Source organism: Hibiscus syriacus, unplaced genomic scaffold (assembly GCF_006381635.1).
Source record: "Hibiscus syriacus cultivar Baekdansim isolate YM2019G1 unplaced genomic scaffold, ASM638163v2 tig00110057_pilon, whole genome shotgun sequence".
Taxonomy (NCBI): domain Eukaryota; kingdom Viridiplantae; phylum Streptophyta; class Magnoliopsida; order Malvales; family Malvaceae; genus Hibiscus; species Hibiscus syriacus.
This window is the reverse complement of record NW_024062581.1, coordinates 1,318,618-1,336,340: the sequence shown is the minus strand read 5'-3', so window position 1 is coordinate 1,336,340 and position 17,723 is coordinate 1,318,618. Positions and strand designations below refer to the sequence as shown.

The following is a 17,723-nucleotide window of genomic DNA, read 5'->3' as shown; positions in this document are numbered from 1 at the left end:
CTAGAAGGAGAATGATCGCGAGAGCAGTCTTCACTCTATCATTGATTCAACTTGTCCGTATTTCCACCAATGTGTACTCTTACAAACCTTGACTGAGACCATTTGTTATTCCATCAAATTTTGCCCTAAAATTTAGCTTCTCTTGCCCCAGCTTCGATCTTGAGCTTCAGATAGATATTTTTTGAATTCCAAGATACGTCTCCAGAGAGATTATCTTGTTTGAAAATGTTTTTCTTCTTCTTTTATTTTCAAAAGTCTGAAAATATCAATAGTTTTGAAAAATGTTTAATCAAAAGTTTTGAAAATATTGCCCCTTTTAAGGTTTCACAATTGACAAATCATAGAACAAGAGTTCATTGGATATCAAAGAATTAACTACAATTTTAATCCTTCAATAAATTATAGCTATTTGACAAGTGTCAAGATCAATGCTATCTTTGAGAAATGGTTAAGTAAGGAAGGATCAAAAGTCTCAAGTGGTTATTTTTGGTCAAAAGTATAGTGTTCTCATTATTTGATGTTCATGGTCTGATGGAGTAGCTTCTGTACTCATTTATTGGAAGTGTTCTCGGACTCCCAGCTCTCATGTTCTTATTCAGGCTGTGCGATGTCTCATCAAGGGATTTGTACGATCGCTTCCTCTACAATAGTTGTACAGTCTTCATATTCGAGCTACCTTTTTAGGTTTTCAACTCGAATCCTCCTTTGGTTTCAAGACGTTATTCATGATTTACGTCTTGAACCCCCCTTTGTTATTTTTTTCTCTATCATGCATTAAAGATTTTGGAAAACCTTTTGTAAATAAAAGATTAATCCTGATGAGCGGAATGAAATCTGAAGATAGTCTTTTCTGTTTAGAAATCCATGTATGATTAGAATGGACTTTTTAGGCACGTAATGCAGGCCATGGTTCAGGGTTATGAAAGAAATGGATAAAAGGCCCAAACAAGTGTTGAAAGGTGATTGAACCAAGGATCAATTAACTCTGATGCCTTCAATCTTGTCTTGCTCAATTTGAATATGTCGTAGAGTCCTTTGTCTTCTCTTGATGTTCTATGATCTTCTGGTGAACTAATTCTGGATCAATCTCATAGTTTGAAACTTGATGTGCCATTTGAGTCGAGAGACTTTTTGTATGTGCTCTTTGTCCACTTTCTCTTCTTTCCTTTTTTTACTTTGTTTCTTTCTCTCTGTTTTCTTTTCTCTTCGCTTTAATATGATCTTTGCACTGTGTATTTGGTTCACCTTTCGGTATCTTATCTGGATCAATGGTCTTCACTCATACGAGCAGATTCCTCTAACTTGCCCCCCAATATGGAGGGTGATCCTTGATTATGGTTGAATCAGAAGAAAATATCATTCAGGCTCAATGGAGACACAAGGGATATTTTCTCCTTTTGTGAAGGGATAAAGAAAGAAAAACCGTTCATCATCTCATACACAGAAGTCCTTGCAGAAGAGGTATCCCCAGGGGGATAGATTTTCAGGATTAATTTTATTTAAATGAAAACAGTAATTAATGCATGATAGAATTATTTTGAATGAATTCTATTTTTTCTCTTCGCTTCTTGCTCTCAACATGTCTCAATTGCTCATGTCGTCTTCAGAAAATTGATGCGAGATGCCCCACACTGTGTCTTCTTTGTAGGAAGGTTATGTTCAATTGAACATCTTACTCAATGTCTGTAGGTTTATTGGTAGAAAATGTTGGTTTTACGTCTAAGAAGACGATGATGACTTTATTGGCTCAAAGAAAGGTATGGGTATGACTTTTGTGTCTCAAAAAAATAAATACAGTGTTTCAAGGTGGAAAGAATGGTTTCAAGGTCTCAAGAGAGGGAATGTTTCAAGGTCGAAAAGAATATTTCAAGGTCTCAAAGAGATAGAATGTCAAAATTGGTTATTTGGTAGTGACCAGGAATTATTTCGGGTAAAAATCGAGAGATTTTATTTTAGGGTTTTAGACAGGATAAAATAGGTCTAATCTTGCCATATGTCAAAAATCTATAATTCTTGAAGAATTAAAGAATATGTAATTCATTCGATATTCAAAGAACTAAAGATTAAAATTTGTTCAATTATTCAACCTTAGAAGGTAGCATTTCAGTCATCAAAGATTAAAATATTTAAGCAAATATTGAAGAAAGAACAAAAACGAGTTCAAACAAAACAATCTCTATGGATGCAAGTGGTTGATGCAATGACTTCTCTGGCTTAGTATTAGGATCATATTATGGATTTTGTGCTTTAGTGTCTTGCAATTCTCAGTGGAATGTCTGGAGCTTCTTAGGTGGAAATTGTGCACTGGATCACATCGTAGACCTCAGGGAACGATGACTCTTTTCTCGAACCATCCTGGAAGACTCAATCGAACAAGCTTCTATCGTGTTGATTTCAGCTTCTTGTTTATATTCTCAATATGGTCACGTGATCAGTATTCTTCCACTGACTTCTCCACAAATTGATCTCATGTTTTATGAATGATGCATATGAAAATGCTTAAAATAAAATATATATGCAAAATAAAAAGATGCAAATGCAGATGGAAAAATGTTGACCCCAACGATGAATATCATAGAATAGTCTTCACCAGAAATAAAAGTTTTCACATTACAAGACAATCCAATTTACAAACATGTCTTCGCTTAGATGGTGAGCCTGGAATGGATCACTGCTTCATATCGGATCTTCATCCTCAATAATGATGCCCCTCAAGCGCTCTGTAATCTGACTCCGTTAATGCCTCGGTGGTAGTGAGGTCGGTGTGTCGCTCTTTGATAACTAGCGATGAAATGATTGTAGATAAGACTCCACTGCTAGATTACTCCTTGAATCAGTGGATCATCATCTCGTACGAATGATGCACGATCTTCGAGCTGACTGCTTCGTCTCGGATCTTTGTACTTGGAACCGATGCCCCTCATGCTCTGTAAACTAACTCCATTAATACCTCGACTATGCTGAAGTTTGTACTTCACTCCCTGATGGTTAACGATGGAATAATTGTGGATGAGAATCTACTGCTGGATTACTCCTTAGATCAGTGGATTATCATATCAGTCTCGAATGATGCACGATCTTCGAGAAAATCCCATTCTTGTACTCTGGACTTCTTTTTGGCCCTCGATGCATGTCTGTGTATGCGATCGCTTGATTGAAAACTTTTATCTCTTCTTGCGAAAATTTTCTCTCGAATATCCCCTTACGGATCAACACTTTTGCATTATGATGATGCAATGCAATGCAATGCAAATGACAAAATGACACAAACAAAAGAGAAGAAATAAGTCAGTATACACAAACAAAAGAGAAAAATAAGTTAGTACATGTAAAATAATTGATACAAATAAAAAAAATGAAATTCAGAGATGAATATAACACCTACCCGTCATGATATCTACCCGAACATGCTTTCAATAAATAACATTCCTACCTAGACATGCTATCTACCCAAAATGATTTTTTTCAAGAAATTAATCCTAACCGCATGGTATCTAGTTCGCATGCTTTATTTAACCTAATTTAAAGCAAAAAGGAAAGGTTCAGAAATGCTCCTCCTTGTGTACACTTAGTTTGGGTACTGACGGACAGAGGTTCGATATAACTATACCTAGGGTGATCGTTCTACGGTTCACTATATGCATGGTTTCGGCTCTAACGGGAAAAAGGGACTCGAATTGTCCTTGATGTCGGTGCCCCCTTGGGATGCCAGACCCTCGATCCTCACCCATTACAGGTTTCGAACGGAACGAGTTCAATTCGAGGGATTCACTGCCTTATACCCACGAGGAATAATCCTACGAAGGTAAAAGGTATGTATCCCACGGGCTATTGCTAAACTCATACGAAGAATAAATTCTTACGAGAGTAAAGCATTTACCCGATTAATTGGATCGAAGCTCTTGTCTAGAGCTTATGTTATGTCAAGTTCGTGATGTGTGTAAGGAGGAACGTACCTACCTTTGACTCAAAGGAAAACGAAACAAGAAAAGAAAAACTTGATAAAACCTGACGAATCTGAAAACAAAGATTAAATTGTTAGTTTGACAGATAAAAATGAAGCAATTAAAAACTTCAATAAACAAATCATAAGTTAACTAAATACTCAAACTCATAATTTCCACCAAGCGACAATGTATAAGCGACCTTACAGCTTGACTCATAAAAAAAAGGTCCCCAGTGGAGTCGCCAAACTGTCATAACCATTTTTTTTGGGTAAAATAATTAAATATTGTTTAAAAAACGATTATGACTTTAATTTGGAAAATTTGGGGAATTGGAATTAATTTGGACTAAATTGAATAGAGTCGCCATCGACCTTTAGGTTAGGTAGGGTCGAATACCTAAAACGTCTTTTAAAAACAATTTTAAAAAATCATTTTATAAGACAAAAATTTGGTATGCGTCACCCAAAGATTCGATTAAATGGATTCGGGAATCGGTTACGTGTGGGAATGATTAACACCCCACAACGCCCAAAAACTGGTACTGTGTCGCTTACACATTGTCGTAATGGTAGAAATTACAAATCGAATATAAAATTAAGATGTGATCCATTTATTGAAATTTAATCAATTTGCTTCGAATAAATTAATTACAGAAAATTCTTTAACTCGAAAAGAAATATCGAAATTAGTAATCCTCCATCAGGAAAGCTAACTCGACTATTTCTAGTTAATAAAAGAATATTCCCTCATTGATAAATATGAAAATCGAATATAAATGAAATTAACGTTTGCATTCAAATAAAAATGAATAAATACTGAATTAAAAAACACACATTGCATTATTAAAATAAATTAATTAGTAAATATACTCGACTTGTTGCAGTTCATATGTCGTTAAAATGCCGTATCGGATCGTACCACTTCGACCAAGTGGTACTTTCCACGCCCATTCTACGCATACGTGTTCTTGAAAATATAATCGATATTTCATACATAGATAAAAATATAATGAAAATAAATGTAATTGGAAATACAAAATAAAATATTACATTACTAAAAACATTATTTACATAATACAAATAACCGAATAACAAGTACAATAAATCATACATAAATGACCTAAAATAAAATATCACAAATATCAGGGATAAATTCAAACATCTACCAAAATACCTATCATATAAAATCAGAGACTAAAACGAAACTATTACAAACATTGGGTCCAAAGTCAAATATCCACAAATGACATAACATACATTAATAGGGCTAAATAGAAATACATAAACATAATGGATTAAATTAGTAAAAGCATAAACTAACAGGGCTAAAAAGAATTACCATAGTTCAAATTGCACATATTAAATAATACAGGTGTTAAAAATGAAAATAGCCCATAAATATTGTTAGTGACCAAAATGAGATAAACAGAAAGATAAAGGATCAAACTATACTTAAACCAAAGCCCAACAATGATTAAATAAAAATCCTACAAAAGACATGGCCAATTAAACATCAAAGAAATACACCATATAAAATTAGTGACTAAAATGAAATAAATCACAAATCAGGGCTCAAAACAAAGTATTTGCCCAAAGCACACTAGTGATCAAATAGGGATCAAATGAAAAGGTAAAAATATTAACTCCAAAATAGAATAAATATAAATCATAAATTGATGACCAAAATGAAAACTACATGAAATTAACAGCTAGATATATAAACATTTAAAAGACATACAAGACTAAAATGAATTAAAACAAAACATTAAGACCGACTAATAATTAAACCAAAAATGAAGCAGTGACTAAAATAAAATATTTAGAAATGATATGACCAGATTCAAATGTCAACAAAAATACACAACACAAGCTACCAGTGACTAAAATAAATAACTAAAAACATTGATACTAAAGTAAAACATACATAAACATGACAAAGTAAACAACTAGTGACTGAAATACAAATATTGTAAAATACGTCGAAACAGAATATTATAAATTTCATTTAATGATTAAATAATACGGTTACAAAGAAACAGGGACCTATAATGTGATTTACCCTAAAAATATGAGAAACACGGGTGAGGTTCTCAACAAGAAGGACCAAACATGCTATTAGCCCTTTAGACTTTGAAAACACGGGAAGAGTTTACAAAGGAGAAGGGACTAAATCTGAGATTAACCCTTTTTATAAAAACAAGCTGAAACCCTATACCCACGGCGCCGTTTTGGAAACAAGTTATAAGCCTTGTTTTAGGATTAGAAACCCTATTCCCATTTGGTTTCATTCTCTCCCTCATCAGTAATCGAAGCATTCAGGGGAGAGCTCTCCCAGCTTCTTCATCGCACGAGGCGGCCCAAGTCCCGACCACACGTGAATCGGTGGCCACGGGACGCAGAATAAACGAAAGGGTCCCGTATCATCGCTATCAAACCCTAGAATCCACCCTAAAAATAGTCCTAACCCGAAAATAGAACCCCAAGCCCGTATGAGATTACCTTTGACCACAAGTCCTCTGCTCGTGAAGCAATCAACGGCCGGACCGAATCCAAGGTAAGCCTCTCACTCTATCTCTATTTTCTCTCGAGCTTTCCTCTGTTTCGAGCCCCCCACCCGAAGCTCCCTCTGTGTTTTTTTTTTTCGAAAAACCCCCGGAAAAACTCTCCTTTTGTCGTTCTCTCCATTCAATTTATGGTCTTCTTTGGATAGATATCATGAGATCTAGAATATAGGGCATGAGCTTCTGATTTTTAATCTGTTAAATCCCGAAGAATCGGGATTTAATCTTAGTTTTTTATGGGTTCTTGATTTGAGGGTGATTTGGTCCACTGTTGATGATGTTTTATTTTCTGTTTGATTGGTTCTGCTGTAGATGACTGTGGTGACGTGGGAACGACGGCTGGACCATCGGAGTGGGCCGGAACAGTAACGGCGGCGTGGCATCCTTTCCTCTGTTGGGGCGGCTGCTGATGATTAGGGTAAACCCTAATCTATATTTGGGTTACTGAACGGGCCTGGGACAGGCTTGGACCTGGAACTCGGGTTAGTTGTAATTGGTGGGCTTCAGGTTTGGGCCTCGGGTGGGCTTGAGTTGTATTTGGGATGGCCTGCACAAAAATTTAATCATAATAAATAATAATAAAATAATAATAATAATAAAATAACGATAAAAAAACCCCGGACAAAAACGGGTGTCTACAAGAGTGGCACGGTTTAACCTTCTCAGAATCTTAATATTTTCTTAATATTTTTATTGATAATATCTTTTCGTTGTTGCGGAAGACGGCTATCAGATATAGCAAAATCGCAACTGATAATTTGAGAAAATAAAAATGAAGATAAAAGAGACACAAAATTTACGTGGAAAACACCTAAAAATTTAGGGTAAAAACCACGGGCAACGGTAGAAGAATTTCACTATGAAAAAATAGGAATTACAACCTCTCTCGATCTACCAAGGAGAAAATAATGATAATTCTCTTTTGATAAAAAGGAGAAAACAACTCTCAAGAAACTCTCTAAATTCTCTAGTATTGGAAGAAAGCTAGAATGCTTTGGGATGGTTTTGAAGCTAAATGAGCTAGGGTATTTATAGTTGAAGCTTAAGGACTAATCTTATAAATATCCTAAAGTTTAGTGACTAAAGTTTGTAATTTGCCCATTTAATTTTCAAACATTGTTGCACCTAATTTTGACATTGTATATTAGGTGCCTAACTTGAACCAATTTGCTGCCGCTCAAGCTTTGACATTTCAACAATCTCCCACTTGAAGATATGATTGAAAAAATCATATCTTCACACCATTCTTTCTACCTTGTACCATCATGTTGCTTACGTCTCTGACAGGCCACAAGAGGATCGACACCAAGTAAATTTAACAGTGTTGATCGCCTTCGTCATGAAATCTGTTATGTTGTATTTGGTACGGATCTTCTGCATATCTATCGTCCCTTCTTCCACCTTTTCACGAATGAAATGGTATTGAACTCGTATGTGTTTTTTCCTTGAATGAAATGTTGGATTCCTTGCTAGATGCAAGGCGCTTTGACTATCACAAAACAGAGAGACATACTCTTGATTGTGCCCAAGCTCCTCAAATATCATCTTCAACCAAATTGTTTCTTTACTGGCTTGTGTAGCTGCTACATATTCTGCTTCTGTTATGGATGTAGCCACAACTGACTACAATTTTGAAACCCAACTTACAGCTCCACCAGCAATTTTGAACACATATCTTGTAGTAGATTTGCTTTTATCCAAATCCCCTGCATAGTCAGAATCTACATACCCATTGGATTAATAAGTTTGATCCTCCGTAACATAATGCAACATTTGAGGTCCCTTGATATCTCAGGATCCTCTTTATTGTATTCCAATGCTCTTTGCCTGGATTCGCCATGTACCGACTAACCACTCCCACTGCTTGTGCAATGTCTGGTCTTGTGTATATCATAGCGAACATTAAACTTCCCATTGTTGATGCATACGGTACTCGAGACATCTCCATCCTCTCTTCTTCACTGCTAGGACTCATACTGGAGGATAATTTTGAAGTTAATAGGAAGAGGGGTAGAAATTGGCTTACAATCGTTGAATCTTGACAAGATCTTCTTCAAGTAATTCTTTTGTGAAAGCCAAATCTTCCTATTACTTCTGTCTCGGTGAATTTGCATCCCTAGAATCTTGTTTGCTAATCCCAAGTCCTTCATTTCAAATTCCCTAGCCAGTTGTGCCTTCAATTCTTCAATATGATCTTTGTTGGGTCATGCAACCAACATGTCATCTACATACAACAGCAATATAACAAAATCGTTATCACCAGACCTCTTGAAATAAGCACAAGGGTCTGCGTTAAGTATGTTGTATCCAAGGCACATAATGAAGGAATCAAATCTATTATACCAACACCTTGGCACCTGCTTTAGACCGTACAGAGATTTGTTCAACCTACAAACCAAGTTCTTCTTTTCTTTTTCTTCAAAACCTTCAGGCTGGAGCATATAAATTTCTTTTTCAAGATTTCCATAAAGAAAAGCTGTTTTAACATCTAGCTGCTCTAGATGTAAGTCCAATGTAGCACAGATTGCCAAAACTACTCGAACTGTTGTTAGTCGAACCACAGGAGAAAAAAAAATTCATTGAAATCAATACATTCTTTTTGAGCATATCTTTTGACCACCAGTCTTGCATGATACCTCTCAACTTGATCGTCACCATTTCGCTTGATTTTGAAGACCCATTTGTTACCAATTGGCTTCCTTCCTTGTGGTAGTGGCACAAGGTCCCATGTATTATTTTTATGAAGGGCTTCGATTTCTTCTTGTATCGCCATCATCCACAGTGAAGCATCTGAGCTATTTATTGCCTCTTGATATGTTGATGGCTCACCATCCTCTGTTAAAAGACAGTATGCAACATTTCCTTCTATAACATAATAATCTGAGTGCCAATTGGGACGTCTTCTCACACGATCTGATTGACGAGTTGTTGGACCTTCAGAACTCTCTGGTTCTTGTTCATCATGTGCTGGTTCTGCTTCAGAAGAATCTCCTTGTTCAAACTCCTTTTCCACATTTATCTGTGTAGTCTCTGACTTTTCAATGTTATCATCGTCTTCTTTTATTTGTAGTTTATCCTCTACAAAGATAACATCCCTGCTAATGATCACTTTGCGGGCAGTGGGATCCCACAAGCGATACCCCTTTACTCCATCAACATACCCCAAGAATTTGCATTTCCTGAATTTTGGATCCAGCTTTAAAATTTCTTGGGCGTTGTACATCACGTACACAATACTTCCAAATACATGGAGGTTTGAATAATCAACTGGTTTACCAGTCTACATCTCCATTGGTGTCTTCAGCTCTATTGCAGTTGATGGAGCTCGATTCACCAAATAATAGGCGGTATTGACTACTTCTGCCCAGAATGATTTTTCTAGGCATTCGTCCCTCAACATTGCTCTTGTTCTTTCTAACAAGGTTCTGTTCATCTACTCTGCCACTCCATTTTGTTGAGGAGTGTTCGCCACTGTGAACTATCTTTTGATGCCTTCTTTTCTTGCAAAAGTCATCAAATTCTTCGCTTGTGTATTCTTCTCATTATCTATTCTGAAACACTTGATCTTATTTCCAGAATCAAGTTACACCCGCGCTTTGAAGTTTTTTAAAGTTGAAAACACGTCTGACTTCTTCTTAATATGGTGCACCCAACATCTCCTGGAGTAGTCATCAATAAATGAGACAAAGTATTTTGCTCTACCTAGGGATGTTACTGGTGCTTGCCATACGTCAGAGTGAACCAATTCTAGAACACTTTGCCTCTAGAATTTGATGTGTTGAATTTCACCGGTGCTGCTACTTGTTATGCAATGCTCACACAAAGTAAGTGATACCTTTGTTAAGCATAAGTAGCTTTCTCCACAAGGACTTTCATTCCTTGTTCTGACATGTGTCCAAGTTTCTTATGCCATAGCATTGCAGAATCTGAACTACATGAGGCAACAGAGGCTTCTGCTTCTAGTAATGTCTCTCCCTTCAGCATGTACAAGTTTGCAGCTATCTTTTCACCATTTAGTACCACAAGCGCTCCACGGAACACCTTCATGATTCCTTTCCGTGTTTCAATCTTGCTAGCATTATTATCCAACAATCCGTAGGATAATAAATTTTTCTTCAAACCTTTCACATGCCGCACATCTCGAACAAATTTAATTGTTCCATCATAAATCTTCAATTTGATGGTTCCCACGCCAATGATTTCTAAGGAATGATCATTGCAACTATACACAGATCCTCCTAAGACTGGTTCATAATGATGGAACCATTCTCTTCTTGAGTTCATGTGATATTTTGCTCCCGAATCAATGAGTTATATATATGCAAATCGTTTTCTTCCTTCCACGGTGGTTGACGCTTCACAACATAGAGCATCTCCATCATCTGAAGTGTTTGCGGTATTGCCTTATGGATTGGAGTTTTTATTTAGACTCCAACAATCCTTCTTCAAGTGACCCTTCTTTCCATAGTGGTAGCACTTTAAATTCTTCTTGCTCCTCGACTTCGTACCATGTTTAGACTGCTGCTTTGACCACGTTCTGTTGATCTCCCTCTCATCGTTGTCAATGCTTCTGCTTGTTGCAGATTTACTTGTCTGTCTTCCTTGTTCTTGCACCGATTTTCTTCTTGTAGAACAGCAGCTGCAACGTCATCGAAGACTAGACTGGTGACATTATTGTTTGTCAAGTTGATGATGAGTTGATCATACGAATCCGGTAGACTTTGAAGGAGAAGTTCAGCACGTTCTTGTTCTCTTATTTTACAGCTTAAGGATGTAAGCTGAGAAAATAAAGTGTTCAACGTATTTAAGTACTCTGTCACTGAAGTAGATTCTGGCATACAGAGAGTGTACAATTTTCTCTTAAGGAAAATTTTATTGTGCATCGATGTGTCCTCGTACAGTTTGGTGAGATGATCCCATATCTCCTTAGCTGTCTTCTTTTCCTCGATGCTTGACAATACTTCATCTACTAATGCTAGATGAAAGTTTTCCATAGCAATCCCGTCCATTTCGATCCATTTGTTGTCATCTATGAAATCCACCGGCCTTTCACTGATAGCTGCTAGACAACCGTCTTTCCTCAGGATGGCCTTCATCTTTAATTTCCACAATGAGAAATTTCTCCCATTGAATTTTTTAATATCAAATTTCGTTGCCATAACTTCTTTTACAGATAGCTCCCACTATTTCACTATCGTGAATAGTTCTCTGGAACCTTCAAAGAATGGGTAATAACTTCTTACTTTCTTATGTTGGAGGATCCACCTTTTGGTGGCAACCACAAAGACAATAAGCAAATATTACACACTCTAATCTGGCTCGGATACCAATTGTTGCGAAAGACGGCTATCGGATAGAGCAAAATCGCAACTGATAATTTGAGAAAATAAAAATGAAGATAAAAGAGACACAAAATTTACGTGGAAAACCCCTAAAAATTTAGGGTAAAAACCACGGGCAACGGTAGAAGAATTTCACTATGAGAAAATAGGAATTACAACCTCTCTCGATTTACCAAGGAGAAAACAATGATAATTCTCTTTTGATAAAAAGGAGAAAATAACTCTCAAGAAACTCTCTAAATTCTCTAGTATTGGAAGAAAGCTAGAATGCTTTGGGATGGTTTTGAAGCTAAATGAGCTAGGGTATTTATAGTTGAAGCTTAAGGACTAATCTTATAAATACCCTAAAGTTTAGTGACTAAAGTTTGTAATTTGCCAATTTAATTTTCAAACATTGTTGCACCTAATTTTGACATTGTATATTAGGTGCCTAACTTGAATCAATTTTCTGCCGCCCAAGCTTTGACATTTCAACATTCGTACCCTAAAATTTTATAAACTATCTCCATCAATATAAAAATCTTGCATCCCTCCCTTCTCAGAATCTAGCATTTGTTCATGTATCTTTGACAAAATGTTTGCCTAGCGTTTCGCAGACAATGGGTGTAGGGTGGTGGACACTTTTTGCAGCTGGATTTATCTTCTTTCATGGTTTTACTGCCACTGAAACAGGTAATATTCATTCAATCTTTTCCCTTATTTTCTACCAGAATTGCCAATATATGTATACTTTGATCTAAATTGATCTTTGATTAAATCAAGAAAACAATATGGTTCTAAATTTTATATGATTCTTTTGCCTTATTTTCCAGCTAAATTTCTCTTCTTTTCCAGCTAGATTGCCCGCGTCTCAATAGTAACTAATAAATAAATGGATTGCAGGCTAGGCAATTATTTCAGCCTTCAGAGTTGATTTAATGCAATCTCACTTTTTTCATCGTAAATAAAGTTAATGAAACTGGATTTATCTAACGATTTTAATGATTCAAAGAAACTATTATTTTTCTTAAAAGTCTTAAGATTAAGCAGTTACATTTATAATGTATATATATCGTTAATAGCTAAAAAAAATAAATAAATTATAACTTTTAATCGCCTCAAACTAGTAAAAAAAATTCATAAAGCTCAATGTGCTACTATTCTTTTTTCATGTAGAATTATGAGTCATAGACATTATGATAACTTAGTTCAAAGTATTTTCTTTTTATTATTTGTTAGTTTAGTTTATCCATAATTACATCTTAAGAATAATTCAAAATACTATTTGAGAAAACAAATTTTTTTATGAATGAATGAAAATATATGACCTACAATTTTTATATATGTCATTGATGTTTTTCTCGCTTTTATTATTTTTATCCATTCTTACTATAAAAAAAATATTTGGGGCCATTTCAAGATATCATTATGAATTCATTAAGTGCGGTTGTTATATTTGGTAGAATATTAAAGTTTAAACAATTGTGTTTGTAGTGTGTGAATTATCAATATACTAAGAAAATTCTGAACAGATAATACATTATATTTATCTCAAATTATTCCACAAAAAATATACAATTATAATTAAAAACAAAAATATTCGGATAAATTAAAACTATACTCATAATTAAGCTAATAACTCTGAATATATTCAAAGTGAAACATAAATTAATAAGGAAAAATTCACACCACATATTTAATGCAATTAATTACAATGAAATTAAGTACGAACTGTGACTTTAAAAAAAATTAAAATATGTTAATTTTTATATGTAATACATTAATTTCATCTAATTAATGAATAAGTATAAGTTTTATTTATTTTTGGATATATGAATAAATACAAGTATAACATTTCTCCTACTTATATCTCCCAAGTAATTGTCATGGTTCCCTTTCATTCATTACACCCTAAAACAATACTTGTTGCCAAATTAATGCCGCCCATACTGTTGTGCTTTATTAAGACTATATAATTTGCTGTCCTTTGAATCCTCATCTTATATTATAGCCTGCGTGTCTTGTTTCTATTCTCATCTATGACATATGCATCTCTCAATAATTCCAATATTTAAATATTTTATTTGGAGTACAAAAAAATATAATTATTTTATTACCATACCATCGTTTTCATGCACAAATGTGAGACTTCTTAAACAGTAATGAATATCCTTTCTACCCCTACATTAAGATATGAATTAAATATTCGTAACTAAAAAATTTAAAAGTATCGTAAATTTAAATAAGAATTATATTTTTATAAATAATTTGTACACTAACGTATTTTCAGCTCCAAACTACTTGTTCATGCATAATGCGACGTCTGCTCCAACCTTATCATATTACGACTACATTATTGTCGGTGGTGGAACCGCCGGATTCCTATTAGCCGCCACATTATCTCAAAAAGCCACCGTCTTGCTCCTTGAACGTGGGGGCTCCCCTTATGGTAACCCCAACATAACTAAAATGACCAGCTTTGGAGCCGCCCTCTCCGACCTTTCCCCGTCGTCTCCGTCGCAACGGTTCATCTCTGAAGATGGCGTAATTAATTCACGGGCAAGGGTGTTGGGCGGCGGAAGTTGTCTCAATGCAGGGTTCTACACACGCGCCTCCACCGAATATGTCAAGTAACCAACTTGTACCCGAAAGCTTTTACTTCCCCGGCCCCCGTATTATAGGCTAATGAATTAATGGAATCATTTATCAGGCAAGCTGGTTGGGATGGAGGATTAGTGAATGAGTAGTATCAATGGGTGGAGAAATTGGTGGCATTTGAGCCACCATTGGGACAATGGCAGTCGTCGGTAAGGGATGGTTTGCTGGAGGCTGGGGTGTTGCCATTCAATGGCTTCACTTATGACCATATTTACGGGACCAACCAAAGTGGGTGGAACAATCTTCGATCAACAAGGGAATCGACACACAGTAGCTGATTTATTGGAGTATGCTAATCCCAGTGGACTCACTGTCCTTTTGCATGCTTCTGTTCACAAAATCTTGTTTGCAGTTGAAGGTACATAATCTTATTAACTTAATCAAAACCTAAAGTTTTTCAATATTTCCAATATTTTCTTTAAATTTTCTATTGATAATTTCTTTCCAATATAAAATTCTGTCCGTATGGTATGGTAGGGAGAAAAAAACCGAAGGCTCGTGGAGTGGTATTCAGAGGTGCAAAGCACAAAGCATATCTTAAAAGAGGATCGAAGAATGAGATCATTATATCAGCAGGAGCACTGGGAAGCCCGCAGCTGTTGATGTTGAGTGGAGTCGGGCCTGCAGAACATCTCAAGTCCCACAACATCAAGGTGGTGTTTCACCAACCACTGGTTGGCCAAGGCATGTATGATAACCCCATGAACGCCGTCTTTATCCCGTCTCCTATTCCAGTTGAGGTTTCACTTATCCAAGTAGTTGGTATCACTCGTTTCGGAAGCTACATTGAAGCTGCCGGCGGTGCTTCCTCTCCTTCTAGGATGTTTTCATCAGAAGCCACAGCCGAAGCAGCATTTAGAGGTGGATTCATCATAGAAAAAGTCATGGGACCGATTTGGACGGGTCATTTGGAGCTTCGAACACGAAATCCGAACGATAACCCATCGGCCACCTTCAATTATTTCAAGGATTCACAAGACCTACAAAGATGTGTCCAAGGAATCCAAACCATTGAGAAAATCGTCGAATCAAAGCCTTTCGCTAAATTCAGATATGAGTCTCTGCCTTGGACGGTGCTTCTCAATATGGCAGCCAATGGCCCAGTGAATTTGTTGCCCAAACATTACAATCCTTCAATGCCATTGGAAGTGTATTGTAAGGACACAGTGATGACTATATGGCACTATCATGGAGGCTGCCAAGTTGGTAAAGTTGTTGATCATGACTACAAGGTTCTTGGTGTAGATTCTTTGAGGGTTATCGATGGATCCACATTCAACGACTCGCCTGGGACTAATCCTCAGGCCACCGTAATGATGCTTGGAAGGTACATGGGGGTGAAGATATTACGTGAAAGAGTAGCCAATTAAGAATCCAAGCGACTGAAGTTGGTTCAATTAGTTGACTTGTTAAGCTTGAGTGGTGCGAAATTGGATGTTTAAATCATTTTTCAATTTTCAACCGTAACAGTTATGAATGCTTAACATTGCAAATTCTTACGTACTTGTTCTGCTGTTTATACTAGTACTACTACAGCTTTACTTTTAGTGCAAACGGTGGATTAGTGGAGGGTATATTACATTCATGATCACTTGATTATGAGAAAATCAAACTATTATTCTTTTAGTTTTGTCAATCAAACTACTTAATTTTTTAAATGATATCAAAATCGTTAATGTTTATAAAGGGAATGGATTTTTGGAGGTGGGAGAAGAAGAGTTTTATGAGATGCTGCAGTGGATAGTAAGCCTCTGAGCACGCGGATGATCTGGTCAGAAATAAGGATGAAGAATGGGAAGGTCCTATGGCACAAACTGATTTGGTTCTCATTCATGTGCCAATGCACGTTGTTATAGCTTGGTTAGGCATCTTGGAGAGGCTTGCAACAAGGGTTAGGTTGTTGCGCATGGGAATGGTGGTTGATAGTGCGTGTTTGCTGTGTAGCGCTGCAGCTGAAACCAGACACCACATCTTCTTTGACTGTCCTTTCTCACGATGAATTTGACATAATGTATTGTTTAATTGTGGTTTGGGGCAAGATGTGTCGACATGGGACGAGGGCTGCTAAGCATTTGAGGGGGGTAAGTCTCTTGTTACTTTCATCCTCAAACTTATTTGGATTGCTTTTATATACTTCATTTGGGAGGAGAGAAATAGAAGATTGTTTGGAAATATTTGTAGCAATGGAGAGCCGATTCTGAATTCTATTGGTGAAATCATTAGAGTAAGGACTACATGGAGATATATCTTGAGTAGCTTGAGAGATCAAGTATACGACCGACTGATAAACCAAAACAATTAAATGATCTATAATTGACAACATATAACATATAACAGATAACTTGTCTCTTAATGTTTAAAAACTTAATTTAAATGCGTAATATTTTCATCAACCAAAAGATTATTATAGTCATAGTTACGGGAAGAGATCAATTTCTATAATCTATGGACTCTTTGAAGTTTATCAAATCTCATGATTCTTATACTCTTCTTTCATCTAGTTCCCTGGTACATATTAACCTTGATACATGTTCTATTATCATGAAATATATTATAATTAATAAATATTCAAAAGTAGCCAACTCAACGAATTACAAAAACTGTTAAACCAAGATGCAACACATGAGACCAAAAAATTTGTTGCAACAGACCATTTGTCTCAATAGTTTGGCATGCATATTTCTAACAAATATTTTGTCTCTTATTAGTTCATCACATTAGTTTGGTCAAATAGTGTTTTAAGGAAGGAACCCCTAATCCTATATAGTCATTAAAAACGAAGATATATGATCATACCTCTTGAACAAGAGCTATAAACACAGGGCTTTCAGAGATTAAGTAGAATCAGTTGAAGGGCAACTCTCCTTTGGCAGGTTCTCGTTTACAATTAGATCTTGACTTATCATCTGCGAGCATTAACCTGCCAAAGGAGAGAAGCCCTACAACCAGTTCACTTAGTTGATAATTTTCATTTTCTTGTGGCACCAAAAGAGAAGGTTTACACTGCATTTCTGGTTTAAGCTAAAGGGTTCAGCAAGAGATTTATAGGCTCTCCTACCAATGGGATATGCTGTTTAAGGAATGGCATATGCTGATAAAATATCCTTTGATGCCTGTTTTCTACGCATTTTCATGCAAAGCAGAGGCTACTTTTATCTAAAAAAAATCCTCTTTACAAATATTTGACAGATTCTATACTTAGCTTGATTCAGACACATGAATCAATGTCTCTAATAT

At 36.0% G+C, this 17,723-nt stretch overlaps 1 pseudogene; it reads left to right on the top strand.

Annotated features, from left to right (window-relative positions):
• Positions 1 to 15,912, top strand: part of LOC120214316 — a 30,727-nt pseudogene extending 14,815 nt beyond the window's left edge.
• Positions 15,913 to 17,723: the final 1,811 nt, after the last annotated feature.